The following is a 10,852-nucleotide window of genomic DNA, read 5'->3' on the forward strand; positions in this document are numbered from 1 at the left end:
ACAGCTTATTTTAATGTCTAAACAAGAAGGATCTGTCTCGCCTGCAGTTAATACAAAACTCTGCAGCCAGAATTCTGAGCTGCTCTAGTAGAAGAACTCACATTTCTCCGATCCTTAAAACTCTTCACTGGCTGCCAGTTTCTTTCAGGATCAACTTTAAAATTATGGTTCTTACTTTCAGATCTATTCATGGTCAGACCTACACCCCAGCTCGGGCTCTGAGGTCAGTGGATCAGAATCTACTGATAATTTTCTGAGACCTCTGTGTTTGTCTTATGTTGTCTTGACTTTTAAATGTATATATTTAACTGTGTATTGTTTTTGATTGTTCTTTGTGACCCTGGTCTAGAAAGATATTTACAAATGACCTTTACTAACTTAATTACTTTCTTACAATATGTAAGATTCATTTTTTTCTACTTTTATTTTAAAATGCACATTTTGGTGATAGACATTTAAGTTAGCTTAGCTTGATATATCGGTTAGCATTCTAAATGTTTAGCTGCTGCAGCTTCTTGTATAACTAAATAAAACGCAACTTTTTTTGCTGTTTTTTTTCCCGCAAAAATCTAATAGAGTCATTCAAACTTAAAATCACTTTCTAACAAACACCACCGTTTAAACTTTTGTGCTAACGTGCTAATGCTAAAATGTCAGATAGCAAACCTGCTAGAACACAGCTACAGGTGAGCACTAAGATTAGCAGTTAGCCACCAGGTTTATGCACACTTGAGGCTACTGAGCTTTAGCATGCACCTGGAACTCTGGTTTCCTCCCACCATCTCAAAGCATAAAGAGGTAAATTGATGAGTTCAAGTTAGCATTACTACTTTAAAAAACTTTAAAAAACTTTAAAAATACAAACTGTTAAAAGTCTACAGATATAACACTGAAAATGGCAATTTATATTTGAACTATATTGTGTATATATATATATATATGTAAGTAAGAAAAGTAAAGTAAGAAAACTTTTGAATTTTTTCTCCATTTAAACTCGTAAAACATTGTATAAGAATGGGTTGAGATTGTTTTATTTCCACATCACTTTGTTTTACGACGCTGAACTTAAGCATGAACTTGATTTATTTAGTCAACACTGCTCAGTGAAGTGTGGTTGTGAGATTGTCAAAGGTACCACACACACACACACACACACACACACCCCCCCACACACACACACACACACACACACACACACACACACACACGCGCCCAGCAACATTTGCTAGGTATTGACAGTAGAGCTGGAGTGTGAAAACAGGTGTTACAGTCATCACAGAGTCTCATCTGTTTTTTGGTAAAACACACAAACACGTGCTATATTTCACCCACACACTCGCCTCTGGCTGAAGTCTGTGTGGAAACTCAAACCTCTTTGTCCAGATGTAGATGAGAAACCCATCCATTTATTACAAATAATGATTTTGGTTTCTTTAAAACAAAAAGAAAGTGAATTAAACGTGAGGAAGAAGTAACTTTTCTTTCTTTAATCCAACATGATCTGTAACATGAAGATATTAAAACAGTCGGTTTAACTTTTTAGAAACAACTATCGCCATAAAATCATTTAAATATAATATTTTAGTGCTCAAGGTTTACAAAATGTTTGCAACAGAAATAGATTGTGTGACTAGTTTGTGTAATGTTGTGCATCTTTACCACCTGTACCTGACAAACTAAACAACTTGTGCTGTTATAGACGAGCTAAGAAAGTTGATTATTTATTTATTATTATTATTATATATATATATTTTTAACTTAGATTTTATTAATTTTTCATAATCAAACAACACAAAACAACACACACAAAGAAACAGTAAATTTAAACAATAATAATAAAAGACAATCAACACAAATAGAAGTAAGAAAAATAAAAATAACAATAATAATAATAAATGAATAATTAAAAAAAATATATATATATATAATTATTACGATTATTATTACATATTATTACGATTTATTATTTTTTTATCATGTACTTTATTAAATGAAAAAGACCAATTATCATTTCTGCTATTATGCGTCATGGGGTGTAAGGTTTATCATAAAATGATGTAAGTGATGTCATATATGTTATATCTCTTAAAGAAACAGTGTCTTTGTAATAGAAGAATTATGTGAGTGTTAAAAAAAATAGCTTTGAAGAAGATAATATAGGTCAGTGGTTCCCAACCCCAGGTCCTGTGTCTGGTGCTAGTAAAATAATAATAATAATTAAAAAAAAAAAAAGTACAAATAAAAGGCCACAGAGTTTCTTATTACTACTATTATTTCTACTATTTTCACATTTTTTATTACTTACATAATTATCTTCTATTGATTATTACTGTCTAAAAGGTTTTTTGTATTTGGAAAAAAGATTTTCTCTGAAGTAACATTAGTCTGTGACTCTTGACACGTCAAGATTCTCATTTCTGTCAAGTTAACTTAAAAATTAAACCTTTTATCTAGTAAAACTGAGTGAAACACAAACTCTATATCATTTATTTTTTACTGTTTTTATCTGAAGGTCGGTCCGTGAATATAATACCGACAATAAACCAATCTATGGTTCATAAGGATCAGGGACCCCTGATATAGATTTATATTTCACGATAAAATGAAGGAATATTAGTATTAAATAAAAACGATAAATCTCTTTTTATCACTCCTTTTTTGCAGTCCAACATTAACGACTCACTCTGAAGCTGCTCCTTTTAAACTTGTAGATTTTTTTTTAAATACCTCTTAACTATTCATTGAATCTGTGTCAAGACTTTATTTTATTCAAGTTGGAGAATGAATGACACGCGCGAGTCATAAGTCGAGCCTCATCCATATTTCATCACTGCTGCCCTCTGCTGGGAACATCTCGACTGACACTTCTGAACCAGGATTTAACCGAGCGAACCTCAGGGGCGAACATTAGGTTATAAAACGCTTCTCTGAGATCCACCACCGCAGCATTTAAGCTGCGTTAACACTATATATCTACTGTGATGCTCCACTGACCACTGACCACTGCTCAAGGTCATCAAACCCTGTTGCTCCAGAAGTGTTTGTTATCATATCAAAGAGAGTTTTGATCCTGATGTTCTTAGAAATGAGCCTTTATGATGTGAAATCTGCCGGAGGGAGGATTACTTCTCCTCCTGAGGGGCGACTTGAAAGAACCTGTCGAGATATTCTCTCGTATTCAGAGGATTTACAAGGTCATTTATCTCAAAGTGCATTCATCACAAACTCTCTCAAGAATCCACAACAAAATACCTTCAATTTCTGCTTCATGTATATTTGTTTTCTCTTCACTTTAATAAGACAAAAAATTATGCATTAAATGTTTTTAAAAGCCTAGTTTACCTTCTAGTGGTTTAGACAAAACTATTCAACAAACCAATAATTCAGAAAAGACTAAAAAAGGATCAGATACATGAATTTACGAACTAAATATCATCAAAAATTGACTTAAGATGAGACCTCCAGAGGGATCAATAACGTTTATCCATCTATCTACCTAACTACCTACCTACCTTCCTACCTACCTACCTACCTACCTACCTACCTACCTACCTACCTACCTACCTACCTACCTACCTACCTACCTACCTACCTACCTACCTACCTACCTACCTACCTACCTACCTACCTACCTACCTACCTACCTACCTACCTACCTACCTACCTACCTACCTACCTACCTACCTACCTACCTACCTACCTACCTGTCTGCCTGCCTGCCTGCCTGCCTACCAACCTACCTACCTACCTACCTACCTGCCTACCTACCTACCTGCCTGCCTGTCTGCCTGTCTGCCTGTCTGCCTGTCTGCCTGTCTGCTTACCTGCCTACCTTCCTACCAACCTACCTGTCTGCCTACCTGCCTACATACCTACCTGCCTACCAACCTACCTACCTATCTACCTATCTACCTACCTACCTACCTGCCTGCCTACCAACCTACCTACCTACCTACCTACCTACCTACCTACCTACCTACCTACCTACCTACCTACCTACCTACCTACCTACCTACCTACCTACCTACCTACCTACCTACCTACCTACCTACCTACCTACCTACCTACCTACCTACCTACCTACCTACCTACCTACCTGCCTGCCTACCTACCTACCTATCTGCCTGCCTGCCTACCAACCTACCTACCTACCTACCTACCTACCTACCTACCTACCTACCTACCTACCTACCTACCTACCTACCTACCTACCTACCTGCCTACCTACCTACCTACCTACCTACCTACCTACCTACCTTCCTACCTGCCTGCCTGCCTGTCTGCCTGTCTGCCTACCTGCCAACCTGCCTACCTGCCTACCTTCCTACCAACCTACCTGTCTGCCTGCCTGCCTGCCTACATATCTACCTGCCTACCTGCCTACCTACATACCTACCTACCTACCTGCCTACCTGCCTACCTTCCTACCAACCTACCTGTCTGCCTGCCTGCCTACATACCTACCTGCCTACCTGCCTATCTACTCGATGATTCATTTAAAATACATGATAAATAATAAAACACATCAATTAATATTTACTTTTTTACCTTTGTAACCATGGGTTGCTGACCAATCACAACAGAGTAGGCGCGGTCGAAAAAAGCCAATCAAAATATTTGATTCATAAACAAACATAATAAAATGCAGAACTTCGTCCAATATCTTTATAAAAAGCATCTGAGGGAAGTTGAAAATATTACCATTTGATCAGTCTCAGTGGCACTTCCTGATTCTGACAGCAACGTATTTGATTCCAGGATCTTTTTATCTGGACCATCAAAGACGTGAGTGATTCACATGATGCAAGCTTTTGGGTTTTTCTTCATAACGTTTTTACCCTGAACATGTTCGGTCTTGAATCTCAAATATTTACAGTGGTTTAACCACTTTTTTTTTCACCATGCAGTCACAGAATGTGATATTTGTTTTTATATGTTTTCTGTTTTCCGTTTGTATTGTTTTATTGTGTATATCTATAATAACCTTTGTCAAAAAAAGTACTGTGAAAATAATAATTTACCTTTAAGATCTTTTTTATTATTTTCCTTTTTTATATTGTACAATTTATTGTAATATCATATTTGTTTTTGATAATATAAAACGTTTATGACTTCTCGTCTCTCCTTAATGTGAATTAGATTAGATTAGATTAGATTAGATTATTTTAGATTAGATTAGATTGACTTTATTAATCCCTCTGGAGATTTCCTTCGTGAAATGTCCAGTTTATAGGAGATGATAGTAGGTGCAGAAGTTTCATAAATGCAAGAACAAGAACAAAGTGCAAATATAAAGTGCAAAGGAAATAACACAAAGACCTAAAATAGATAGATAGATAGATGGATGGATGGATGGATGGATGGATGGATGGATGGATGGATGGATGGATGGATGGATGGATGGATGGATGGATGGATGGATGGATGGATGGATGGATGGATGGATGGATGGATGGATGGATGGATGGATGGATGGATGGATGGATGGATGGATGGATGGATGATGGATGGATGGATGGATGGATGGATGGATGGATGGATGGATGGATGGATGGATGGATGGATGGATGGATAGATAGACAGATAGATAGATAGATACGTAAACTGATACAAACAAAGAATAACATCATCCCTTCACTCTGCTAATGCCCCAATAAAAAGTAGTCCAAGTACTAAAACAAAATATAAATAAAAAATATCCACAACAGATTTAACCATGAAGGTCAACAACAAAATAAACTCACCAGTAGGTAAACTACTAGTACTAGTATGTTAACGTTTTCAAAAAAAAGCATAGGTTCATTACAGACTAAATTATATTTGTTAAATTATTATTGAATTAAATTATTGAATGAGCATTTAAAAACAACATTACAATTTAAACCTGACCAAAAATATGAATATAAAAAATATATAATAAAAAAAAAAACAGGTGCCGGACAAATGGCTATAAGAAGGGGAGCTACAGCACCACCTAGCGCCGCCCTGGTGGTAACACTGTGATCGACACACCCACGATTAATAAAAAGTAGAGGGTAGTTACAACAAATTGACCGCAGCTGTGTGTCCAATAAATCACCCTGGATTGATAAATTCACCAGCAGAACAAGGTAAACAAACGAGCGATTGTTTTGGAAAATATGTTATTTCCTTGAAATGTCTTTATTTTATTTTTCATATTTGTACAAATGTATATAGGTGTCAGTACATTGTTATTTAAAGCCGCACCACGTTACATTTAAACAGTACAATTGTAGAAAATCGAATCACTCATAATTTTTTTTTTTTTGTAGCTTTCACCGTCAACCCTGTCTACACTCTCTTCTTCATCAACTCCCTGCCTGTTTTCTAACTATTTTATTTTCCTCCCGCTTTCACCTCTCTTGCTTTTTTAATACTTTCTCCCTCAGTAGCTAATATATCCCAAGTTTATTCTTCCTCACCCAAACTATGTCGTCAGATTCCTGTTCGCTCGCTCCACGACATTAATATTCTTCTGCGCCCCAGACTTTCTATTGTTGTCCGAGCTTGAGTCGGACTTTTAGGGAATGACAAGTGATCACGAGGAAAACTCGGCGAACTGATTAATGTCCCGATGAGAAGCTCTCGAACTCATCCGAGCGATTAAAAAAAAAAAAACGCAACAAAAACAACATCGTCCTTAGTTATGATTGGAAGTCACAGGTGAGACGCCCACGCTGATGAGAGGAGGAAGATCATGAGTGATGGCAGCACTTACCAGACGCCATATTCTCCTCCACCAAAAGTGTTTTCACGGCCAGGTGGTCGTGGCGTCGTTCATCATTCTGTGCGGCGGTAATTGGAAGTTGAAAGTGTCTGAGACTCATCACGAGGACGAGTATGCTAATGTGCAAATATCATTACTCCGAGTACTGAAGTACTGACACACCTGAGGTCCTTGTGTTGGACAGAAAGTATGACTTGTTGTATCTTCTGATGTCCCTGAACATGTCTAGAGAAACAAACAAGTGGTTTCACCATCATTTAAAGCATTTCAAATGTCCATAATTGAGGAAACATCAAATGTTTTAATCTGTATCTATAAAATGTCACTTGAGTCAGAATGGTTCTCTCCCGGGTCCAACTGAGATCTGGATGGACTCAAGATGACCTACTTGAACCGCTCTGTGTCTGGACTAAGCCTGCAGCGAGAATTCTGAGCTGCTCTAGTAGAAGAACTCACATTTCTCCGATCCTTAAAAACTCTTCACTGGCTGCCAGTTTCTTTCAGGATCAACTTTAAAATTCTGGTTCTTACTTTCAGATCTATTCATGGTCAGACCTTCCATCAGTGATCTGATCCAGACTTACACCCCAGCTCGGGCTCTGAGGTCTGTGGATCAGAATCTACTGATGGTTCCTGAACACGGTTCCGGACCAGAGGAGAGAAACATCTTAAGACACTTTTCGTTCAGGCTTTTTATTCATTTTCTTGAACTCCTGTGTTGTTCTCAGTGTTATCTTGATCTTTTTAGTATATATTTTATTGAATATTGTTTTGATTGTTTCAGCGCTTTGTGACCCTGGTCTGGAAAAGCGCTCTATAAATATAAATTACTTACTTACGTTACAGCCTTTAAAAGTCTCAAAAAGTTTCATTTTTCGGACTCAGTCGAAAACAGGAGGCGAGAAGCCTTTTCGAAAGTCCATGCGAGCATGTTAACAAGTCGATAAAATATGTACGACTCAATTAAATGGCATTTGCTTTTTTCATTTTAAATATTTATCGTGGTGTCTCGTAAAAATCACCGGGTATTTCTGCTGGTAATATATATTTAAATTGGAAATAAAGGTGTATTTTTTTTAAATAATATTTTGTCTTTAAAATAAAATGGTTTATTCCTCTAAGCTCAGAAATAAATAAATAAACAAACACATTGTGAAATATCAGTTTATTTTTTCACTTTCTCTGAAACGCAAAGACAAAAAATGAGTTCTTCACAATGTCAAACAACATGACAAGAATGTCATTTTCTGCTTTTCCAGGAAGTATCGCTCTTGCCTCCTTCGAGTTTTAAGGGCCTGGTTGAGAAACTTGATGACAACTCTCAACGGCCACAGCATCCGTCATAGTGCAGAAATGAAAACTGACTGTGTGGCGTTCGATGTCGTTTGTGATCCGATGTCTTGGTTTTTCCAGATTGTTTTTTCAGCTTCAGTGACACGTTCTTTTTTTGTTTTGCAAAGTCTTACAAGTTTTCGTGGTAAAAATATTTAGATTTCTACCTTTTTTTTGAGACTTCAAAAAACAATTTTTTACATATTTGGGCAACAATTATTTGCGTTCAAATTGTCCGTCGGGTACCATACTTTAGTTTTACAACATTATTTTCCATTTTTAGAGACGACAAATTTTTGAAGTCCCTCATCATGACCATGTTTTGAAATTATTACTTTATAAAGTTGCTCTGAAATCTGGGCAAACGAGAGGTTACGAGAGCAGAGTCCATTATGACGTAATAATGTCTTCACTCCTCCTGCAGCCAGCTGTTATCATGCCCCGCTTTGTTTATACAACGAGTCCCTTGGAGGTGATTCGAAATTCAGGATTGATGACGCGCGGTGACAAACCTTGATGTTTGACCAATCACAGCATAGTGGGCGTGGTTAAGGTGAACAAGATTTAGGCTTGAGAAAAACAAGTGTTTTCAGTGGGCGGAGCTTAAGATCATTTATTGAAAATATTTCAATGAAAAGAGAGTTTTGTACAAACACACACTGATGATACAATAGAGTCCAACATCTATATTATTAAAAACACTTGAATCTAAAATTATTAGAAACTATTAGTTTAAACAAATCAAATAAATTTCAGTGATCGAGTGAAAACTGCAGTTTAGAAGCAACATTTTATAAAGTTCTGAGGTCGAAAGGAGAGACAGCGGCTCAGCTTCATAACTGGAATTCTAAAGAATCACTTTTCATTTCAATCAGAGAAACACTCGTCTAAGGCAGATATTTGTTGTTCACCTGGGATGGACTGCAGATCCAGGGCTTCAGGTACAAGTCTTGGAACCGAAAATTGAAGTCCAAATATCTCGATCGCCTTGCTCAAGAGATCCTGGAAAAATAAACACATTGTTGCCCTAGAGCAGTGATCGCAAAAAATAAACCCCATCAATATTGATGGGCAACAGTGTTTGAATGAAAGACAGAAATGAAAAGATGTAAGAGGAGTGGATGGTGTCAAGAGGGATCATCAGGAGGCAGACAGAAGAAATCAAGAATTCTAGGATGAAACTCTCACATCTCAAAAACTCTCACAGACCAGAAGGGTAGAGATGGAGAGAGTTAGAATGAGGAATGAAATCATTTTATTGTTTTCACCTTCAAAAGTTAAGGTGAAGACAGGGAAGATGAAGAGGAGAGAGGGATCGCTGGGAAAGTCAAACGACGCCTTCAATACAAACACTTGTCGTAACACTTCGTATTTGTTGTCTTTTGAGAAACTCTCTCTGTCGAGATCTGAGATGTTAGCATCTTTCTTTCTCCACACTAGCAAATAAATAGATTTTTGATCACTGAACATTCATTTTATAGTTTCCTCAACATCATTTAAAGTGTGGTGTAGTCATTGGACTGGTTTTCTCCCACATTCCAAAAAAACCCATCCCCCGCTCAAATGCAGTTGATACAAAACTCTGCGGCAAGAATTCTGAGCAGCTCTAGTAGGAGAACTCACATCTCTGGCTGGAAAAACAATTTCCCGAAAGAGACCTCCAGAAGGATCAATAAAGTTTATCAATCAAACAATCTCCCTGATCATTAAAACTTTCAAACTTTTGTCCAAAAAGACACTTAAAAACATCCAAATACCTCTTTACTGCTCGTCTGTAACGTCCCTCTTGTATTGAAGCCTCGACATGATGAAGAATTGTTCTGAAAAGAATTGAACAAGTTTATATTTTAAGCTTGTCTTAAGCGGAGGATCTCAGGCCATTGGCGTATATTTTGTGTACTTTGACACTTGTAATGAGTTTCAATGATGATAAACTTGTGGCTGAAGCTGATGGTCTGAGAGCTTCAGCTGCAAACAAACTCAAAATGTAGGGATTTATTTAATTTTTTTTTAACAGTTTCTTATTTTGATGCTTAAATACAAGAGGATGTTACAGACGAGCAGTATTAAGGTATTTGGATGATTTTTATTGTCTTTTTGCACAACTGAGCTCTGGTCGCTACATTAAAATGAACAAACATTTTCGCCTATAACTCTAAAAAAGAACAGATTAATTATCAATAATCCCAACATAAATCGAGATGAGGGTGAGTAGTAACACTTTAAGAGAGAATAGAAAAAGATAATTCTTGGTAAACAGGAAAAAGAAGGACGACATCGATGACACACGGTCTTTCATTTCGTCTCTCATAGTGTATTCTGCCACCAATTAGTTGGTTATGGATCCCAGGCCCGGCTGACATGTGCATAAAGCCGACTGTTCATGCTGGTCCTGATTGAGCCGTGTCAAAAAAGGTCAGTTCAGTTACAGCGTTAATGAGTTCATCGATCGTTTCACCGTCGCACCTCGTCGTCAGGACTGTGAGACACTAGGGGGTTCAAGGGAAAATGGTGCGATTCGAGAGTTAAGGTCTGAGATATATTTCCTCGATTGAATTGTTCTCCTTCGGCGGCTCGTTGCTCTGTGTCGGACGCTGGACAAACACAAATCCTTGGTGTCCCACTTCAACGAAGGAGATTTTATAGAGTCTGCTGCTGTGAAGCGAAGCTTCCTGAACTCACAGGGATTCTTCAGAAGAGAGAAGAGATCTTCATTATCTAAGGGAAGTGTCAGCAGGTTCATAGATGGAGGAAACTGGCAGGTGTTTTTTA

This window comes from Callionymus lyra, chromosome 7 (assembly GCF_982586985.1).
Source record: "Callionymus lyra chromosome 7, fCalLyr1.hap1.1, whole genome shotgun sequence".
Classification (NCBI taxonomy): Eukaryota; Metazoa; Chordata; class Actinopteri; order Syngnathiformes; family Callionymidae; genus Callionymus; species Callionymus lyra.